This window comes from Coregonus lavaretus (assembly GCF_964263955.1).
Source record: "Coregonus lavaretus genome assembly, chromosome: 10".
Classification (NCBI taxonomy): Eukaryota; Metazoa; Chordata; class Actinopteri; order Salmoniformes; family Salmonidae; genus Coregonus; species Coregonus lavaretus.
In genome coordinates this window covers 41491258-41514283 of record NC_139997.1, presented here as the reverse complement: position 1 = coordinate 41514283, position 23026 = coordinate 41491258, and the positions used below count along the sequence as shown (strand labels likewise).

General features: G+C 42.9%; 1 pseudogene across 1 annotated transcript in view; it reads right to left on the bottom strand.

Annotated features, from left to right (window-relative positions):
• The window catches only part of LOC311135696 (unconventional myosin-XVIIIa-like), a 112643-nt pseudogene extending 95018 nt beyond the window's left edge, over positions 1 to 17625 (bottom strand). The window contains exon 1 of the transcript in view: positions 16630 to 17625. The product of the transcript in view is annotated as an unconventional myosin-XVIIIa-like (transcript). The remainder of the gene's footprint in view (positions 1 to 16629) is intronic.
• Between the last annotated feature and the right edge of the window lie 5401 nt (positions 17626 to 23026).

Sequence of the window (23026 nt, the reverse complement as noted above, 5' to 3'; positions counted from 1 at the left end):
GGAGAGCAAAGTGTGCGTGGAAGCAGAAGGGAAATGGAAGCAGACAGACAGCAGGTCAATGGAAGATGACAGACCGGGAGAGCCTGAGAGGAGTGTCACAGAGACAGACGGGACAGTGTTGGAGACAAGGAGGTCACCGCCAACAGGCTATGGTCTCAGAGACATGCGAGGATACAAGAGGTACACCATGCTGCCCTCACTGCCACTAGGGACTCCATTGTGTCCCCTTCAGCCTGCCACTCAGGACACTGCACGACACCCATCACAGACATCTTCTCAGTCCACACGCACACCAACTCTCAAAACTCTCACACACTAACGCATGCACGTGCAGCATGGATTCATTCACTGGTCTGAATAGATGGGTGTGATGGAGACCATGGAGAGGAGGGAGGGAGAGGGGAACAGAGAGACCCACACACAGGGAAATAGAACAGATTCATCCCAAGGTGGACTACACTAGGGGTGGGACTGGGTGATAAAATCAATTACAACACCACATTTCACTCTCTCCACAGATAAGAGGGTTTCAGGGCAACAACAATAGCTTTAGACCATTCCAGACATAAAACACAGTGACGATTAAGAGCAATGGCAGCCGCTATCAGAAAGCTGAAAAACTGAGGGTGTGTCTGTTTAAGGACTGATGTCCAAACACAGCAGAAAGAGGAAGACTATGTCAATGAAATTCCTCAGCAGACAACCACACACAGCTTTGTTCATGAATGTTTGCCTGAGAGATATGAAACTGCAAATAAATCATTCCCTTCCTGATTTAAACTGGCTGGCCTATGTGAGAGGGCAATATGGCGCTTGACTGGCTACAGTGGTAGGGGTCATGACCTCAGGCTACAGCCTCTGTCCTATAATAAGAACACTCGTGTTAATCGCCTCTTAACAATGAGGAAGAACCTGGAGGAGTGGAAGAGAGGAGGAAGTGGTCACTGTGGTCACTGTAGTCCCGCCCCTCCAGTAAACCTGACAGCTCTATTATTAGCCGTGGAGCCCCGCCCATCTAATCCCAGCGTCTGTACTAATGCTGAGTGCTTACTGTGATAGCCTAGCATCGCCTCCCTGGGATGGGATATGTCATTGAACTGATTCAATGTGGATTTAACAAGTGACGTCAATAAGGGATCATAGCTTGTTAAATCCACTTTGACTCAGTGTAGATGAAGGGGAGGAGACAGGTTAAAGAAGGATTTTTCAGCCTTGAGACATGGATTCTGTATGTGTGCCATTTAGAGGGCGAATGGGCAAGACAAACGATTTAAGTGCCTTTGAACGAGGTATGGTAGTAGGTGCCAGGCGCACCGGTTTGTGTCAAGAACAGCAATGCTGCTGGGTTTTTCATGCTCAACAGTTTCCTGTGTGTATCAAGAATGGTCCACCACCCAAAGGACATCCAGCCAACTGGACACAACTGTGGGAAGCATTGGAGTCAACATGGGCCAGCATCCCTGTGGAATGCTTTCGACACATGGCAGAGTCCATGTCCTGACGAATTGAGGCTGTTCTGAGGGAAAAAGGGTTGGGGGTGTGCAACTCAATATTTGGAAGGTGTGACTAATGTTTGATACACTCCATACAATTTAAAATATTTTACTGAGTTACAGTTCATATGAGGAAATCAGTCAATTTAAATACATTCATTAGGCCCTAATCTATGGATTTCACATGACTGGGAATACAGATATGCATCTGTTAGTCACAGATACCTTAAAAAAAAGGTATGGGTGTGGATCAGAAAACCAGTCAGTATCTAGTGTGACCACCATCTGCCTCATGCAGCGCGACACATCTCCTTCGCATAGAGTTGATCAGGCTGTTGATTGTAGCCTGTGGAATGTTATCCCACTCCTCTTCAATGGCTGTGCGAAGTTGCTGTATATTGGCGGGAACTGGAACACGCTGTCGTACACGTTGGTCCAGAGCAGGCCATGGAAGAACTGGGACATTTTTAGCTTCCAGGAATTGTGTACAGATCCTTGTGGCATGGGGCTGTGCATTATCATGCTGAAACATGAGGTGATGGCGGTGGATGAATGGCACGACAATGGGCCTCAGGAACTCGTCACGGTATCTCTGTGCATTCAAATTGACATTGATAAAATCCAAATTGTGTTCGTTCTCCATAGCTTATGCCTGCCCATACCATAACCTCACCATGGGGCACTCTGTTCACAACGTTGACATCAGCAAACCACTTGCCCACACGACGCCATACAAGTGGTCTGCGGTTGGGAGGCCGGTTGGCTGTACTACCAAATTCTCAAAAACTGTTGGAGGCGGCTTATGGTTGAGAAATGAACATTCAATTCTCTAGCAACTGCTCTGGTGGACATTCCTGCAGACAGCATGCCAGTTGCACGCTCCCTCAAAACTTGAGACATCTGTGGCATTGTGTGATATAACTGCACATTTTAGTAGCCTTCTATTGTCCCCAGTACAAGATGCACCTGTGTAATGATCATGCTGTTTAATCAGCTTTGTGATATGCCACACCTGTCAGGTGGATGGATTATCTTGGCAATGGAGAAATGCTCACTAACAGTGATGTAAACAAATTTGTGCACAGAATTTGAGAGGAATAAGCTTTTTGTGCACATGGAACATTTCTGGGATTTTTTATTTCAGCTCATGAAACATGGGACCAACACTTTACATGTTTTATATTTTTGTTCAGTACACACACACACTATTGGAATTGTCCGGAGTCCAACGCATTTACACATGCACACACATTATCACCAGGTGTGTCTTGGTGTGCCACAGAGTGAGAGAGGAATGTCAGTCTGAGAAGCATGTGGGTCTTAGTGGTATTGACAGGGGACAGGCCTCATCTTGTCAGAGATGGTTGGCGCTTCCATTCCAAAATTACTTAGCATTCTCATAATCCCATAAAACAATAAAACACATAAAAACGTCCTCTCATAAGACAATACTCCTTAAGGAGCCAAGAACGTCCAGAATCCAAAATTAGTGTCAAATTCATTATAATTGTATGTGTTGTTCCAGCAAGTCAGTATTTCTATTGTGTTTGTACTTTGAACAGTTTAGAAAGGGTAGCAACAGTGAACAAACTAAGGGGAGGACACACTGATACACAGTACTGATAGGGAGCACAGACTGGTACTACTGAGTAAGGATCAGGTAGCTCACCATCACAACTAATCAGACAGTAACTGACAGCTATGTTGTCTTAATTCATTTAGACATCTGCCAAGATGGTCAAATTAAGCTACTGGTATGCTAACAAACTTGTAATAAAGACAATAACAAACAGAAGCTATTTTCCACTGTGTGGAAACTACAAATTATACTGGATGTTGTCTTTGTCCACACGTTACCTGCTAAGGTAGGGATTTAGTGTTTGACTCACAGTACATTCATGTCAGTGCATGCATGCATGCACTTCGATACCATCAAGCTGGCAAAAGATAAAATGCTAAATCCACCTTTATTCTCAGGATTTTCATAAAGCCCATTGCCATTGTTAAGAGGAAAACTCATGTCAAACAGCTGTAGCCATAATAGTATCTTCAGCAGTTCAATGCACTTTGGCCCAGTCAGCCCATTCAATCACATGAAAAACTGACACACTGTTCTTTAGCAATCATACAGTATTAACATTAACGTTTCTTATTTTCATACAGTCAATGATATGTTTACGTGCTCCTTTTTGACTATTCAATGAAAGTTTCATGTTTCAACACCACAATTGAAACCAGTCAGGTCACTGTGCAGCTCCTACCGCTGACTGACTATGTAATCCTTCCACACCTCACCTAGTCATTAGCATGTATGCTTACACACAGTAAGACCTTAGATCAAGAGCATTGTTCCAGCTCTTCCACCACCGTCTCCTTCCATTTAAAATCTAGAAGGCTGCACAGGAGAGCTAGCGCACAACTGTCATTTGATGCTTGGGTTGACTGTGTGAGCAGCGTTACAGTAGTCTGATGTAAACAACTGATCCAGCCACTGAAGAAAAGAAAGCAAATTCACATTGCTTTTTACTCTTACATCAACACAAAAGGGCATAACTGCTATGTTCATAGAGAGCTGGTCAATTAATCCTGGTACCTACAGTGGATTTAAATCAGTGACAGTAATGAATAGATTTCAACTGTTCCCAAGTGAACAATGTACAATGTTATCTATTTGAGAAGCAGAAGCTTCCAGAGTCTATGGAGGGAGCACCTCCTGACCCATCATCTTCACACAGAGAGCTTACAAGAGGACTGCCAGTGGCCACAGTGCAGTGCAGTGAAGTATGGCAGGCCTGTAAACAGGGCTATAGTAGTTTCCTGCTCACCATGTAGAGATGAGGGGCCTGCCGTCTGGACACAGCACCCAGCCCAGCACATGCACACCGGCTCAGTCCCTGTATGACAGGCAGGTCCCAGTCAGAACCCTGGTGACCTGAGGGCAGCGTAGGCCCAACAGCCACAGCTAGGGACCCAGCTAGGGACACACAGCTCCCAAAACAGGCCAGGAAACACACTGGCAGCTCTGGGGAAGAGAGGAAAACAGAAAGGGCAGCAGCTGGTCCCAGGCCCTGATGATCCATTACATAATCTAATTTGGTCCAAACATTCATTGAGGAGGCCATTCAGAAACTGGTTGTGTTACACAACAGGCTGTGAGCACTGGACATTAGTGGGCGTTAACATCCCAGTATATTAAACCCCAGAGGTGAAGCCTTGTCAGTGACAACTGTGTTGGAGGAAAATGTGTACTATCTGCTAACAGCTTCCAGCCTATGAGGGATGGTTTGGTATACAACCTAAATGCAAACCATCCAACGGTGGTGAGGCACACACACACACACACACACACACACACACAGGACACTTTGGTTGAAAATGTGTCGATGTACCCTTGAGCAAGGCACTTAACCCTAATTTGCTCCAGGGGAACCATACTACTATGGCTGACCCTGTAAAACAACACATTTTACTGCACCTATCCGGTGTTTGTGACAATAAAAAAATATAATTAAAAATGAAAGTAGTTTTTACACTACTGCTACTCGCTGTTTATTATCTATGCATTGTCACTTTACACCTACATCCATGTACAAATTACCTTGACTAACCTGTACCCCTGATCATTGACTCGGTACCGGTACCCCATGTATATAGCCTCATTATTGTGATTTTATAGTGATTTTTTTGTTTTTTACTTTAGTTTATTTAGTAAATATTTTCTTAACTCAATTTTCTTAAAATTGCATTGTTGGTTAAGGGCTTGTAAGTAAGCATTTCACGGTAAGGTCTACACCTGTTGTATTCGGCGCATGTGACAAATAAAATGTGATTGGATGTAAAAAAAAAAAATGTATGTATGTATGTATGTATGTTGGTTTGATGTGTATGAGGAAGTGAATCCAGATACAGCACTGGAAGTATTTATAAAATTATTCATGCCAATTGTTGACAAGCATGCACCTGTTAGGAAATTACTGTTATAGAACTGTTAGAGCCCCCTGGATTGATGAATTGAAATTGTTTGGTTCAAAAGAAATTATGCAAAAGAGGTGGCACACAAATCAACCTTCTCAGCTGATTGGTTGACATACTGTAAACTGAGAAATGTTGTGACTAAACTTGACCAAACAAAGAAATTACATAAAACATAATGCCTTAAATGATATCATGGGCAGAAAATCAAATTCATCTCAATCGTTCATTGAAGTTGATGGGTCATTTATAACAAACCCTTTTGATATTGGCAATCATTTCAATGACTATTTCATTAGTAAAGTGGAAAAAGTCAGAAGTGAAATGACAACATTGAACAGTGAACCATCATATTTATTTTATAAAATATCTACTAATGAAAGAATGATTTCGGTTTTGAATTTGGTCAAGTTAGTGTGAGAGGTGGAAAAACTATTGTTATCCATCAATAAAGATAAGCCACCAGGTATAGACAACCTTGATGGGAAACTATTGAGAATGGTAGTAGACTGTATTGCCACCCCTATTTGCTTTATCTTTAACCAAAGCCTAAAGGAGTGTATGTGTCAACAGGCGTGGAAGGAAGTTAAAGTCATTCCACTACCTAAAAATAGTAAAGCACACTTTGCTGGCTCTAACAACCACCCAATCAGTTTGTTGCCTGTTCTTAGTTAGCTGATGGAGAGAATTGTGTTTGACCAAATACAATGCTATTTGTATTTGGTCAGTATCAGAATGGGTGATTAATAATAAACTGGTCTTAAATACATCTAAAACTAAAAGCACTGTATATGGATCAAAATGTTCTAAGACCTAAACCTCAACTGGAGTTGTGCATAAAGGGTGTGACCATTGAGCAAGTTGATTAAGCTTACCTCCTAGGAGTAACATTGGTTGGTCAGATATCATGGTCAAGTCATATTGACAAAGTGGTTGGGATGATGGGGAGGGGTATGTCTGTTTTAAAAACCGTTTGACACAAAATTCAACTGTACTAGTTGTTCAGGCTCTGGTCTAGTCCCATCTTGATTACTGTCCGGTAATATGGTCAAGTGCAGCAAAGAAAGACCTAGCAAAGCTGCAGCTGGCTAAAAACAGACCAGCACACCTTGCCCTTAACTGCACAGAACTAACAACATGCATACCAGTCTTTCCTGGTTGAGGGTTGACGAGAGATTAACTGAATGTCTTCTAGATTTTATGAGAGATATTACTGTGATAAAAATTCCAGATTGTTATTCGATTATGCACACATTCAGCTCAGACACCCATACATACCCTACAAGACATGCCACCAGGGGACTCCTCAGTCCCAAAGTTCAAAACTAATTCACGGCAACGCACAGTATTATACAGAGCCATGATCACATAGAACTCCCATCTCTAATTACTCAAGCAAACAGCAAAAATTACCTTTAAAAAACATTAACATCTTATGGAACAGCAGGGGCTGTGAGGGGGCGCACACACACACTCTCAATACACACATTTTAGTTGTATTGTTTGTATTGTTTTGTTGTACTGTTTGTATATCATTGTATTTTAAATGTGTGTGACTGTTCTTGTCTCAGTGTTTAGTTACTTCTCATGTTTTGTGTTTTTTGTGGACCCCAGGAAGAGTAGCTGCTGCTTCTGCAAAAGCTAATGGGGATCCAAATAAAAAGAAACGCGTACACGGACTTTTCATACCGGCTTTTCACAAAACAGGCTCACTTGTTGAGCCCTCAAGACACAAACAGTATGTGAAGCTACATATGGGCTTTCATGTCACAAGCAGACAATGCAGTGGCGGTCGGTGCCGTTTATGATGAGGGAGGATGATAATTTTTTGAATGAGCATGGCCTTATTTCTATTACAGCATATTGGAGGACTGTCATTCATATTCCATTTACCCAGCTCAATGTAATAATCGATAGATTTAGGCTACTACATGATACTCAAATTTTCCCTGTACCCTTCATGAGGTTGCTACAACTTAGCCTATGAATGAAAGTTCACAACATACGTGCACAGGACAAGATAATTTTCAGTAATCAAGGTGACAGTGACACATTCAATACGACCTTGAACACTCTTACCTGCATCTAGCTGATCAATGGTGTAATCATTAGTCCAACAGTTGCAAATGAGAGTTTCTATTGGACAAATTCAGGTATGTTTATCCCCGTTACGTTAGCTTCCGTTTAAGAATTGTTTTAACAGAATCGGTGGAATGAATACACCCCTGATCACACGCAAACAGTTCACTTTCATAGCAGTCACATAAAAACACCATGATCCATTTGCTCGTATTATGTACAGTAATGGTCCTCTGTAGCCCGTGGTCCTCTGTAGCTCAGCTGGTAGAGCACGGCGCTTGTAATGCCAAGGTAGTGGGTTCGAACCCCGGGACCACCCATACACAAAAAAATGTATGCACGTATGACTGTAAGTCGCTTTGGATAAAAGCGTCTGCTAAATGGCATATTATTATTATTATATTATTACAGTAATACACACACACACACAACCAGTCAAAAGTTTGGACACCTCCTCATTCAAGGGTTTTTCTTTATTTTTACTATTTTCTACATTGTAGAATAATAGTGAAGACATCAAAACAATGAAATAACGCATATGGAATCATGTAGTAACCAAAAAAGTGTTAAAACAAATCAAAATATATTTTATATTTGAGATTCTTCAAATTGCCACCCTTTGCCTTGATGACAGCTTTGCACACTCTTGGCATTCTCTCAACCAGCTTCATGAGGTAGTCACCTGGAATGCAAAATCAGTTTGAGGGCTATCAACTAGGTAGCTAGTAATCAGATTTTTCTCTCACTCTCTCCGTGGCAATTTTTTTTCCTGTCAATATTTGTTAGAAAATCCCAGTGGATTGCATGATTGTGTATCCCTCTGATGTTCGAAAGCAATTTTATAATATAATATATAATATAATAAATATAATAATAATAAGCCATTTAGCAGACGCTTTTATCCAAAGCGACTTACATTTTCATGGGTGGATAACACTTTTACATGATCTGATGCTGTCAGAGGGTTCAAACTTTGTCAGAATGTTCCTACAACCTCTTCTGTTAATTGTATGCAGTTTTACAATGTTCTCGCTTATTCTTGGATTTATAACAATTTCAAACTTGACAACACAATGCCTTTTCCACATTTTGTTACGTTAGAGTTATTCTAAAATTGATTAAATTAATTGTTTCTCATCAAATCTACACACAATACCCCAAACGTGTTTAGATATTTCTGCACATTTATTACAAATAAAAAACAGAAATACCTTATTTACATAAGTATTCAGACCCCTTGCTATGAGACTCGAAATTGAGCTCAGGTGCATCCTGTTTCAATTGATCATCCATGAGATGTTTCTACAACTTGGAGTCCACCTGTGGAAATTTAATTGATTGGACATGATTTAGAAAGGCACACCTGTCTATATAAGGTCCCACAGTTGACAGTGCATGTCAGAGCAAAAACCAAGCCTTGAGGTCGAAGGAATTGTCCGTAGAGCTCAGAGACAGCATTGTGTCGAGGCACAGATTTGGGGAAGGGTACCAAAACATTTCTGCAGCATTGAAGGTCCCCAAGAACACAGTGGCCTCCATCATTCTTAAATGGAAGAAGTTTGGAACCACCAAGACTCTTCCTAGAGCTGGCCGCCCGGCCAAACTGAGCAATCGGGGGAGAAGGGCCTTGGTCAGGGAGGTGACCAAGAACTCAATGGTGACAGAGCTCCAGAGATCCTCTGTGGAGATGCGAGAAGCTTCCAGAAGGACAACCATCTCTGCAGCACTCTACCAGTCAGGCTTTTATGGTAAAGTGGCCAGACGGAAGCCACTCCTTAGTAAAAAAGGCACATGACAGCCCGCTTGGAGTTTGCCAAAAGGCACCTAACGGACTCACAGACCATGAGAAACAAGATTCTCTAGTCTGATGAAACTAAGATTGAACTCTTTGGCCTGAATGCCAAGCGTCACATCTGGAGGAAACCTGGCACCATCCCTACGGTGAAGCATGGTGGTGGCAGCATCATGTTGTGGGGATGTTTTTCAGCAGCAGGGACTGGGAGACTAGTCAGGATCGAGGGAAAGATGAACGGAGCAAAGTACAGAGAGATCCTTGATGAAAACCTGCTCCAGAGTGCTCAGGACCTCAGACTGGGGCGAAGGTTCACCTTCCAACAGGACAAAGACCCTAAGCACACAGCCAAGACAAAGCAGAGTGGCTTTGGGACAAGTCTCTGAATGTCCTTGAGTGGCTCAGCCAGAGCCCAGACTTGAACCCGATCGAACATCTCTGGAGAGACCTGAAAATAGTTGTGTAGCGGCGCTCCCCATCCAACCTGACAGAGCTTGAGAGGATCTGCAGAGAAGAATGGGAGAAACTCCCCAAATACAGGTGTGCCAAGCTTGTAGCGTCATACCCAGTAAGACTTGAGGCTGTAATCGCTGCCAAAGGTGCTTCAACAAAGTACTGAGTAAAAGGGTCTGAATACTTATGTGAATGTGATATTTCAGTTTTTTCTATTTTTAATACATTTGCAAAAATGTAAAACCCATTTTTGCTTTGTCATTATAGGGTATTGTTTGTAGATTGATGAGGAAAAAATACTATTTAATCCATTTTAGAATAAGGCTGTAACGTAACAAAATGTGTAAAAAGTCAAGGGTCTGAATACTTTCCGAATGCACTGTATATAAATTTCATGCTGCAAGAGCTCTGATAGGTTGGAGGACGTCCTCCAGAAGTTGTCATAATTACTGTGTAAGTCTATGGAAGGGGTGAGAACCATGAGCCTCCTAGGTTTTGTATTGAAGTCAATCTACCCAGAGAAGGACAGAAGTTAGCTGTCCTCCGGCTACACCATGGCGCTACCCTACAGAGTGCTGCTGAGGCTACTGTAGACCTTCATTTCAAAACAGTGTGTTTTAAAATCAACTATTTGGTGATGTGAATATATCTAGTATGATTTTATCTAAAAAGGATAACAATGTTTCACCATTTAGATTATGAAATTCACTGAGGAGGATGGTCCTCCCGTTCCTCCTCTGAGGAGCCTCAACTGATACAATGTCACCAGTTGATAGTGAGTGAGCCAATATCAGGTTTTATTGTCTGAAGATCAATGCAGGTGTATAATGTGGAAATACATGGGGTAGCCACTAGCTAGTAGGGCTGTCCCCAACAAAAAAAAAAATATTGGTCGACCAAGAGTAGTCTGTTCATTGGACCAATCGAGTCATCAACATTTTAAAATGGTATTTTTCCATATGTGTTTTAATCAAATCAAGCTTGTCTGATGCTTTAAGCGAAATGAAATAATTAAGACACACAAATGACTAGAGGGAGTCCGACCGCAATTGAGTTGATTGTGCCGGGCCTGGCTCAGACTTGATGCACTGTGTTAAGAAAAAGACAGCGAGTGACTGACTAGCACCCGTTGTCTCTCTCGCTCTCCTCCCTGCTTCATCGACCACCACAGAACATCTACATAATTACAGCCATTTCTGAAAAAAGTTATCGAAATCCCTACATTTGTTTAGGAAAAAAAACATTCCCTATTCTCTCAACCCTTGCGCTCTTTACGTGACACATGTATGCATGGCATGCACGTGACCAATAGGGCCTGACCTATAGCATATCATAGTCACATCAATAAATTGGTTATAAAAAAACTCTGCATCCATTTTGCTGTCACGTGTTACGGTGTTCAGAGGAAGTGACAAATAACCTCGAAACAGGATAATATTTACTGGTTGCTCAGGAGTTAAAATTGTAAGTCAGATGTGAGGAATAAATGTGACTAATTGTGGAAAATACTGGAGATCAAGAAAAAAAAAAGGTAAGGAGCAAGCGCTGCGTGCATATTATCTGTACCAAATAAGTGCTGTTAGATTACAATAATTTTTGACCATTTGGAACAACGTAAAACACTAAAATAATAAGCGTACCAGAGAGTCTGTTGTAAAGTTTTTTTGCTAAGTCTTTATTACATCAAAGACTAAAAACAGACGCATTCATTCGTGAATACAATTTTCTGAAATGGAACGGTTTCCATGCCAATGGATAATCATGTTTTCATTGATTGAGGGCAATTAAAGCCTGATCATTCTTGCACAAATAGCCACCCCATAAATCAACAAAATAGAGTTCTACAAACTGCAGCATTGACTTGATCTAGATCTTATTATAACCTATTAACAGAGCTGCTGGTTGGTTCTAGGTCACACTCTCATGCTATCATTTCTTACGGTTTGGTCATGATCAGTGATATCTGGGACACAGTTCCAGGGACAGGAATACTACTAAAAGAGGAGAGGGGGGTCCCTTCGCTGGGTACACACCATAGACCAATTAATCCCAGGCATCAATAGGCTCCTAAAGGTCTCTGGTTGCTCAGGTGTGTGGTGGGATGGGCAGTTTGAACACTCATTAAGACTGCACCATGTGAAGTATACACAACTGTTTCATGGAGCATCCAACAAAACAGTTTCTGACAGTCCTGTTCCTGTGACAAAGGAAAATCCACACTCCAGGTGTCAAACACTTTTACATTTCAACATCCTTTTGCAAAATGCCAATATGATGCAGAGTTACAGATCCTAACGGAGGTGCTCTGATGTGATGGTTCAGACCAAAGTCTATGGAGGAGCTAACAGAGGTTTAGAATGGAGACACATGGTTTTAATGAAACAGTCAAAGTAGAGCTCTCCCTCCCAGAGGACACCTCTCTGAATTGAATGAAGTGGTGAAACCTGAAAGGCAACCAGCTGAACTCAATCCAGTTAACAACTCCACTGTCAGAGGTTAAAACAGACATATACATATCTTCACAGATCTGAGTAGAGAAATTAGTCTGGCTGTCTCTTTCTTGCCAAGTTCCCTGCAGGTCAGGGATGGCTCAATAAAGAAGAAATTACCCAGTCAGAGTAGTGGCAGAAAAGGAAGAGAACTCAAGGTACCTCTCCTTGACACCCGCACACACCAGACTTCAGGAAATACTTGACATTTCCTCCCCACAGGAAAAACAGAATGGGATAGAATGAACGGCAGACTGAAATCCCAGAATTTTCTACCACTATATCAAAAGAGGATACCTCAGGGTAAATAAACACATAGGAGAAATGGACAATGAAAACGAATCGTTGGTAGTTCTGTGGGCTTTGGCATGAAACCACTCTAGTTATGTTCACATCAGGTTAGATTTTTATAAAATCATAATTTATTTGGTTGACATAAAATAATAGAATGGGTCAAAAAAAAAAGCAAGACTGTGGTGAGACAGCACATGTGATGAGTATATCGTAATGTTCACAGTTCCTTTATGGGTAAGCCTCTGAGCATCTGGTTGCCAGGTGTGTGCATCCTGCCTATCAAGCCTGAAACTGGTGGTGGCTATGGGAGAGTAACAGGAAACACAACCCCTTCATCGTTCACACTGCTTGTTTATGTGCAGTACAGTGTCAAAGTACAACATTCCCACCCACCCCCATCCATTTAAAGCTAGAGTCCTTAATTGAAACAATAACAAAGCGGGCACCGCACCTCTGTTTTGGTAAAAAGCTGAGGGATGGGAGAAATGTAACCACTCAAAATCATAGACAGAGCTATGGATGCAAGGACTGACCATCCATGGTAATCACAATTATAGTTTTAACCATGTTTTGAGGCTATACAGTGTTTACATTTACATTGTTTACAAACATTGGAGTAAAACAAGCTTATATTTTGGGTTCTGATGGGGTATGACAGTTGAACTAAGCTCATGAGGCATTTATAAGTAACTCTTTAATTATATATATATAGCCATTGATTCTTAATTTATAAGTTCAAAAATGGATGTAGCAACTACAGATTCTAGCTTTAACTAGAGGTGACCTGCTCACACTGGCAATATGAGCACATATTTTTTCAATCTTTACTAACGACTATACACGTCAGCTACTACAGCGACTGAAATGACTGCAACACTTAACAAAGAGCTGCAGTTAGTTTCAGTGGGTGGCAAGGAATAGGTTAGTCCTAAATATTTCAAAAACTAAAAGCATTGTAGTCGCTGGATTCCCTTGCCTTCAATGCTACGGGCGGCGGCAACAATGTCATACTCATTTCGACCAGACAGCATCAGATAGATGGCCTACACGTAGAGAGACAGAGGGGCGTTGGGGGGGGTTGTGAGATCTGGGTACACATATGGGTAGAACCTCAGAATCACCCTAGCAGCAGTGAACCAGAATACAGACTTCTGCTCAGTCTAGGGAATGGCAAAGGCTTGGACACCCTCCCCTGCTGCTACCGCTGTGTTTGTTTATGGAGCAAAGCAGCAAGAATCTCCAAGGTCCTTACTTGTGATGTCCCTATATCTCTACAGAACAAATGGGCATGCAATAGCCACTGCTTTCTTTTAGAATAGGCCCAAATAAGGAGGAATGAAAAGAGAATATTGATATTTTGCTGCAGAATCTTGTCAGTAAGTGTTGGAGGTGAGCAGGAGTGACAGACGAGTCCTACCAGAGCGATAACAGTAGAAAGACCTGCTACACAGGAACATGGGAGTGTGTATGGGGTTGAAAGGTTAGAAGTGGGAGGTTCAGGACCGAGCTTGTATCCATACTTCCAATTGCCACACTAACTCACTATAAAACAGAGCATAAAGTAATGACCAAAAGTCCATAAAATAATTATGAGAACCATAACAATATGCTTCTCTTTTAACTACTGCAGTGCAACTTGAGATTTTACAGACAACGTCAAACTGGACCTTCGCTTGTCATTTCATTTTTGTAGTCTTTGTGCTATTGTCCTACTCTCCAACTCGCCTTTGTTTGGTGTCAAAGGGGGAGGAGGAGGGGGGGTATGGAATTACATACCACACACACTGTACACTGTACAGCCTCTCAACAGGAGGCAGCTCCTCACACCAGGCATTTAGAAAAGAACGTGTCACCCTCTCTGTGACAAGACTGTGTAACCATGTAGTTAAGTGGTTACATAACAGAGGAAGGCATCCCTGCTGAAGAATGCCAAACATGAGAAAACACACTCATCTCTCTGATGCAGAGTGACAGAAGGTTCAGTATGGGTCTGTACAGCCATGCTTCAGATTCCCACGTGAGACAGAGTGGAAGGAAAGTAAACATTAGGCTAGTTTTCGTAATGTGCCCCTGAAAAAAGCAGTATTTAGTCATCAACTTGGTATACAGTGGGAAGAACAAGTATTTGATAACCTGCAAAATCGGCAGTGTTTCCTGCTTACGAAGCATGTAGAGGTCTGTCATTTTTATCATAGGTACACTTCAACTGTGAGACGGAATCTAAAACAAAAATCCAGAAAATCACATTGTATGATTTTTAAGTAATTAATTTGCATTTTATTGCATGACATAAGTATTTGATACATCAGAAAAGCAGAACTTAATATTTGGTACAGAAACCTTTGTTTGCAATTACAGACATCATACGTTTCATGTAGGTCTTGACCAGGTTTGCACACACTGCAGTAGGGATTTTGGCCCACTCCTCCAAACAGACCTTCTCCAGATCCTTCAGGTTTCGGGGCAGTCGCTGGGTAATACGGACTTTCAGCTCCCTCCAAAGATTTTCTATTGGGTTCAGGTCTGGAGACTGGCTAGGCCACTCCAGGACCTTGAGATGCTTCTTACGGAGCCACTCCTTAGTTGCCCTGGCTGTGTGTTTTGGGTCGTTGTCATGCTGGAAGACCCAGCCACGACCCATCTTCAATGCTCTTACTGAGGGAAGGAGGTTGTTGGCCAAGATCTTGCGATACATGGCCCCATCCATCCTCCCCTCAATACGGTGCAGTCGTCCTGTCCCCTTTGCAGAAAAGCATCCCCAAAGAATGATGTTTCCACCTCCATGCTTCACGTTTGGGATGGTGTTCTTGGGGTTGTACTCATCCTTCTTCTTCCTCCAAACACGGCGAGTGGAGTTTAGACCAAAAAGCTCTATTTTTGTCTCATCAGACCACATGACCTTCTCCCATTCCTCCTCTGGATCATCCAGATGGTCATTGGCAAACTTCATACGGGCCTGGACATGCGCTGGCTTGAGCAAGGGGACCTTGCGTGCGCTGCAGGATTTTAATCCATGACGGCGTAGTGTGTTACTAATGGTTTTCTTTGAGACTGTGGTCCCAGCTCTCTTCAGGTCATTGACCAGGTCCTGCCGTGTAGTTCTGGGCTGATCCCTCACCTTCTTCATGATCATTGATGCCCCACGAGGTGAGATCTTGCATGGAGCCCCAGACCGAGGGTGATTGATCGTCATCTTGAACTTCTTCCATTTTCTAATAATTGCGCCAACAGTTGTTGCCTTCTCACCAAGCTGCTTGCCTATTGTCCTGTAGCCCATCCCAGCCTTGTGCAGGTCTACAATTTTATCCCTGATGTCCTTACATAGCTCTCTGGTCTTGGCCATTGTGGAGAGGTTGGAGTCTGTTTGATTGAGTGTGTGGACAGGTGTCTTTTATACAGGTAACGAGTTCAAACAGGTGCAGTTAATACAGGTAATGAGTGGAGAACAGGAGGGCTTCTTAAAAAAAAACTAACAGGTCTGTGAGAGCCGGAATTCTTACTGGTTGGTAGGTGATCAAATACTTATGTCATGCAATAAAATGCAATTACTTAAAAATCATACAATGTGATTTTCTGGATTTTTGTTTTAGATTCTGTCTCTCACAGTTGAAGTGTACCTATGATAACAATTACAGACCTCTACATGCTTTGTAAGTAGGAAAACCTGCAAAATCGGCAGTGTATCAAATACTTGTTCTCCCCACAGAAAGAGAGTCAACTCTACTTGTCACACTCAGTTCAGTTCAGAGGCACGTTAGTGATAGAGTGTGGTAGATTTATGAAAAATAACGTGTTTAGATTATAAAATGTGCAGTGCAGCGGTCAACCTGTAAGATAATTAAATACCCACAATCATTAGGAAGGAATCAGCCTTTCCCAACAGAACCTTCACAAATTCTCATCACCAAAGACTCCACTGATATGTAGAATCTATTAGTGGCAGTATCTCTGCAACATGAATCTCGGAGAAACAGCAGCTCAGTCAGGCTGGTTCTTCAAATGGACTGCTATAACATTGTTGATAATTTTGAACAATCACGCTAAATTAGGTACTTACATTGTAGGCCTCCCTGCGGTTCCTCAGCCAGCAGCGGCTCAGCTCACTCAGCTCCACGATGGGCTGAACCTTCAGCCTCACAGAGTCCCCAGACTGACGGATCTTCTCCACAATCTCGTCCCGGTTCTTATTCTCCACGTTGTGCCCATTGATCTCCACCAACCTGTCTCCAGGCACCAGACCCAGTGCCAGGTCCTTGGTCCCGGCTCCAGGCTCAGCGAAGTGAACCATGCGGCGGTAGACCCCCCCATCAGGCCGCTGGTCCAACATGGTTGTGCGGCGCAAGGAGAAGCCAAAGTCTCCTGTGTTGCGGCGCTGCAGCTCCAGTTCCCTGGGCTCAGGCATGGGCGGTGCCAAGACGCCAGGCAGCCGCAGGTCTGCTGGGAAGGTCTTCTCCACCACCTCTGGGATATGAACCCTCTTACCAGCCCTGCCGTGGCCCTGGAGATGCAGATGGGAGCCATGTCTGTGGTGGTCAAACACCTTGTTCTCTATCTGGGGAGATGGTTGCGTTGAGCTTGGTGTGAAGGCCTCTGAGGCACTCTCCTCTTTGTTCTTCTGGGAGGAGAAGCGCTTCATGACCTGGCCCACCTGGGAGTTCTGCTTGGCCAGGCCGCCGAACTTGGCCGCTCGCTCCTTAACAGAGGAGTGATGGGGATCCTGTCCCCACTCCCCCTTGATGTCATCACTGGAGCTGGCGGCACTCATCTGGCCCAAATCCAGGACCATGCTGCCATGGTTGCTGAAGCGATCAGCATCTAGATCAGTAAGGCTGAGCTCTGTATTGCTGGCCACCTTGATAGGGATGGGGCTGGAGATCTCCAGCTTGCCTTTGTTGTCCCTCTTCGAGCCTCCTCGATGGAGGTTGAAGAAGCCCCGCCTCTGGCTCATTTCCTCCAGGCTATTCAACTCTGCCTGGGACATCCTCTCCTTTTTGTCCTTTTTGTCCTTCTTCCTCTCATCCTTGTCCTTGTCTTTCTTGATCAGATGGAACATATTTGGCTCCAAATAGCAACCCCCTCAAGGTTGGTTTGTGTAGGTTTAAACCAGGGGGGGTTACATATACAAGTGAAGTTTCAGTTCAGGCTTTCAACCCTGGTCATGGAAGCATCTGAGTGACAGTTTGGAATGTCATCAACAGAGGGGCCCTGAGGAGAGAGGATACAATAAAGTAAGTCTTTGGCCAGGCCATAATCCAACAATCATCCAGTACAATGGCAATGAGATATCATTACAGATCATGTGTCATGCCCATGGCTAAATACAATGACTCATCACAGAGAGTGTTTGTTACCTGGGAATGTCCAGGCTCATTTAACCCTTAAAGATAGTGTCTTATGCTGGAATATATTAAAGTAGCATTCTCCATACTACAGCAGATACAGAGTGATAGCTTGAACACACAAGAAACCTGTGAAATACCATTTATGTCATGCATGTTTATCCAGAACATAAGGGTGTGAGTCAGCTTTACAAAGCAATGCATTTCAATGTGTTAATTAACTTAAATCACCAAGGGCTAGGTAGAAGCAACCAGACACTGTTGTTGTAGTGAGGGTATCACGTGTTAGTATGAAAAAATGTATGCACTCACTAACTGTAAGTTGCTCTGGATAAGAGCGTCTGCTAAATGACTAAAATGTAAAATGTTAGAGGCTGCCTTTCATTAAATAACAATCTTGCTTCTTCTCTCTGTGAAACTTTTCAAAACCACTGCACTTACAAGTGATTTTAAGGGGACAATTTTCTAAAGCAGTTTATTATGGGGTTTCCTAAAGAAGTTGGTATGCTGATGTCTTTTGTAAGGTTCCATTGATGTGACACAAATAATACTTTCTGCAGGTTGTCAGTGGGAAGGATATGGCACTTAATAATGCAAAGACAGTGTGTCTCTGTGGCCCCTTCATAGAAAACGAATGTGTTCGAAGAAAAGGGACCAGTAGGAGTTCACTGTGTTTCTGAAGTATACCCCCTTTACACCAGTATAGTCCCAGTCCTGAGGAGCCAAAGAATGTGTGTTGGCTATCACAGCATAACAACTTATACATCCGTGTATGGATCATCATCATCTTCCAATCAGGTTGCCGATTCAAGAGCCATTCACTTCCTGACCACCTCACTCCAGCCCACCCACGCCCTACTGTTACACATCAAATCAAAATGTATTTGTCACATACACATGTTTAGCAGATGTTATTGTCGGAGGTGTCAGAGGAAGGCCCTAGAAATTGTCAAATACTCCAGCCACCCTAGTTATAGACTGTTCTCTCAGCTACCGCACGGCAAGCAGTACCGGAGCGCCAAGTCAATGCCCAAAAGGCTTCTCAACAGCTTCTACCCCCAAGCCATAAGACTCCTGAACAGCTAATCATGGCTACCCGGACTATTTGCATTGTTCCCCCCCACCCCCTCTTTTACGCTGCTGCTACTCTGTTTATTATCTATGCATAATCACTTTAACTCTACCCACATGTACATATTACCTCAATTAACCTGTGACCCCGCACATTGACTCTGTACCGGTACCCTCTGTATATAGCCTCCCTACTGTTGTTTTATTTTACTGCTGCTCTTTAATAATTTTTTATTTAAATGTTTTACTTAACACTTATTTATTTTACAACTGCATTGTTGGTTAAGGGCTTGTAAGTAAGCATTTCACTGTAAGGTCTACACCTGTTGTATTCGGCGCATGTTGCAAATAAAATTTGATTTGATTTATTTCGGGTGTAGCGAAATGCTTGTGTTTCTAGCTCCAACAGTGCAGTATATCTAACAATTCACAACAATACACACACCATCTAAAAGTAAAAGAATGGAATTAAGGAATATATAAACATCAGGATGAGCAATGTCGCCGTGGCATAGACTAAAATACAGTAGAATAGAATACAGTATATACACTCAGCAAAAAAAGAAACGTCCCTTTTTCAGGACCCTGTCTTTCAAAGATAATTCATAAAATTCCAAATAACTTCACAGATCTTCATTGTTAAGGGTTAAAACACTGTTTCCCCATGCTTGTTCAATTAACCATAAACAATTAATTAACATGCACCTGTGGAACGGTCGTTAAGACACTAACCGCTTACAGACGGTAGGCAATTAAGGTCACAGTTATGAAAACTTAGAACACTAAAGAGGCCTTTCTACTGACTCTGAAAAACACCAAAAGAAAGATGCCCAGGGTCCCTGCTCATCTGCGTGAACGTGCCTTAGGCATGCTGCAAGGAGGCATGAAGCCTGCAGATGTGGCCAATAAATTGCAATGCCGTCTGTGACGCCTAAGACAGCGCTACAGGGAGACAGGACGGACAGCTGATCGTCCTCGCAGTGGCAGACCACGTGTAACAACACCTGCACAGGATCGGTACATCCGAACATCACATCTGCGGGACAGGTACAGGATGGCAACAACAACTGCCCGAGTTACATCAGGAACGCACAATCCCTCCATCAGTGCTCAGACTGTCCGCAATAGGCTGAGAGAGGCTGGACTGAGGGCTTGTAGGCCTGTTGTAAGGCAGGTCCTCACCAGACATCACCGGCAACAACGTCGCCTATGGGCACAAACCCACCGTCGCTGGACCAGACAGTACTGTCAAAAAGTGCTCTTCACTGACGAGTCGCGGTTTTGTCTCACCAGGGGTGATGGTCGGATTCGCGTTTATCGTCGAAGGAATGAGCGTTACACCGAGGCCTGTACTCGGTAGCGAGATCGATTTGGAAGTGGAGGGTCCGTCATGGTCTGTTGCAGTGTGTCACAGCATCATTGGACTGAGCTTGTTGTCATTGCAGGCAATCCAACGCTGTGCGTTATAGGGAAGACATCCTCCTCCCTCATGTGGTACCCTTCCTGCAGGCTCATCCTGACATGACCCTCCAGCATGACAATGCCACCAGCCATACTGCTCGTTCTGTGTGTGATTTCCTGCAAAACAGGAATGTCCGTGTTCTGCCATGGCCAGCGAAGAGCCCGGATCTCAATCCCATTGAGCATGTCTGGGACCTGTTGGATCGGAGGGTGAGGGCTCGGACCATTCCCCCCAGAAATGTCTGGGAACTTGCAGGTGCCTTGGTGGAAGAGTGGGAAAACATCTCACAGCAAGAACTGGCAAATCTGGTGCAGTCCATCAGGAGGAGATGCACTGCAGTACTTAATGCAGCTGGTGGCCACACCAGATAAAGACTGTTACTTTTGACCCCCCTTCAGGGACACATTATTCAATTTCTGTTAGTCATGTCTGTGGAACTTGTTCAGTTTGTCTCAGTTGTTGAATCTTGTTATGTTCATACAAATATTTACACAAGTTTGCTGAAAATAAACGCAGTTGATAGTGAGAGGACGTTTCTTTTTTTGCTGAGTTTACATATGAGATTAGTAAAGCAAAAATATGTAAACATCAACTAAGCTACTGATCCTCCCGATGCGTTTCGTGCCTCATGGCACTGCATTGAGAAGCACATACATGCAAACACTGTGTAGAGTAGACCATCTAAATACAAACCGGTAATATCATAGTAGCCTATAATGTCTGCACGACGATAGCGTATGCGAGTCACTTGCCCTAGAAATATCCACAGTGGGAAATAAACAAATTAACGTAAATCAATGTAACCAGTTCGGTTACACCTGAAACATATTCCTAACTTACTTGATACATTGTCGCTGTCTACTCGTGTAGCCAATGCTGTGGAGAGGTTATTGTGGCGACTAGTCACAGCTTGGTCATAATGCGCTCCCTTTAAGCTACTTTGCCCTCATTATCACACCGGTGGCTTCAGATGACAAACAGTTTTATCGAGAGTAAAGATGTACACACCCGGGTCTATTTATGTATTTTATCAGGGGAATAGTAGGTTACTCACCACTCAGTGATATGCAGGTTTATAGTCGGGGAACAGTCCGATAAAGGGTTTAGCGAGATTGTCAGTAGCTTTTCACCAGTTTTATTGTAAAGTGTCGGTAAAGGGCAGTCGAGAAGTCCAGTCTATTAACGCAAGAGTTACCGTCAGCCGGTTCGCAGTGACCCCTCCTGGCTGGTTTGAGGACATATAGGGACCAAGCCTCAGCCCAGCGAAAGAAGAAAGGGATCATGGACTGATTGGGATACAGTGTGGTACTAACCTGTGCATTTAGCGTACTATAGAACAGGGCTCTCCAACCCTGTTCCTGGAGAGCTACCCTCATGTAGGTTTTCGCTCCAACCACAGTTGTAATGAACCTGATTCAGTTTATCAACCAGCTAATTATTAGAATCAGGTGGGCTAGATTAGGGTTGGAGTGAAAACCTACGGTATGGTAGCTCTCCATGAATAGGGTTGGAGAGCCCTGCATAGAATGATTGTGTGCAAAAAAATGTTGGTAGAAGCATTTATAGGTTATAGGTCCCTACTGTAGGCTACTGATACAGGCTATTGTCCGTAATTTAATAAATGTAATCATGTCAAAAGTCAGCCATCCTTCCAAACGTTGTCAATTTGTTATCCAATTGAGTAGGCTAATTTCTGATAGAAAATATTATGTAGACTCATTAACAATTAAACAAAAGTTTGGAAAACTATAAATTACATGACCATTTAGGAAAACAAATCAAGTGTGTTTTTTAAAAATACAATAGCTTCCTCGTCTGGACTAAAGTTGAATGGCATGTGGTTCATCATATACAAATGACCATGATAAAGGCATTTCAGAAAAGTATAGTCCCCAACTGTTCATAATTTAAAGGGATAGTTCACACAAATTACAAAATAACACTTCGGTTTCCTTAGCCTCTAAGCCAGGGGTGTCAAACTCATTCCACGAAGGGCCGAGTGTCTGTGTGTGTATGGTTTTTTCTTTCAATTAAGACCTAGACAACCAGGTGAGGGGAGTTCCTTACTAGTTAGTGACCTTAATTCATCAATCAAATACAAGGGTGGAGCGAAAACCCGCAGACACTCGGCCCTCCATGGAATGAGTTTGACACGAGCTGTAAGCAGTCTATGAACAAGGTATGACAGCAATCCATGCTTCGGTTTAGTTTCCCTGGCAATGTTTCCAAATGCATCTGTGGCACAAATCCCATTCAAGTCTTGGGACCAATATTAGCATTTTTCGCGCATCATGTTCAAATTATCAATAATTTACTTTGTTGAGCTTCACAATCAATTTGAGATACTTTCAGATGATTTGGACATGATGTGCGGAAAATGCTAATATCGGTCCCATGACTTGAATGGGATTTGTGCTACAAATGCTAAAACCATGCAAGGGAAATAGAACCAATGCATGGACTGCTGACATACGTTGTCCATAAACTGTTTACAGGGTAAGGAAACCAACGTGTTAATTTTTTATTTGGGTGAACTATCCCTTTAACAGCTGTCCTACTTTTCTTGGTTAGAGCTTAGATGT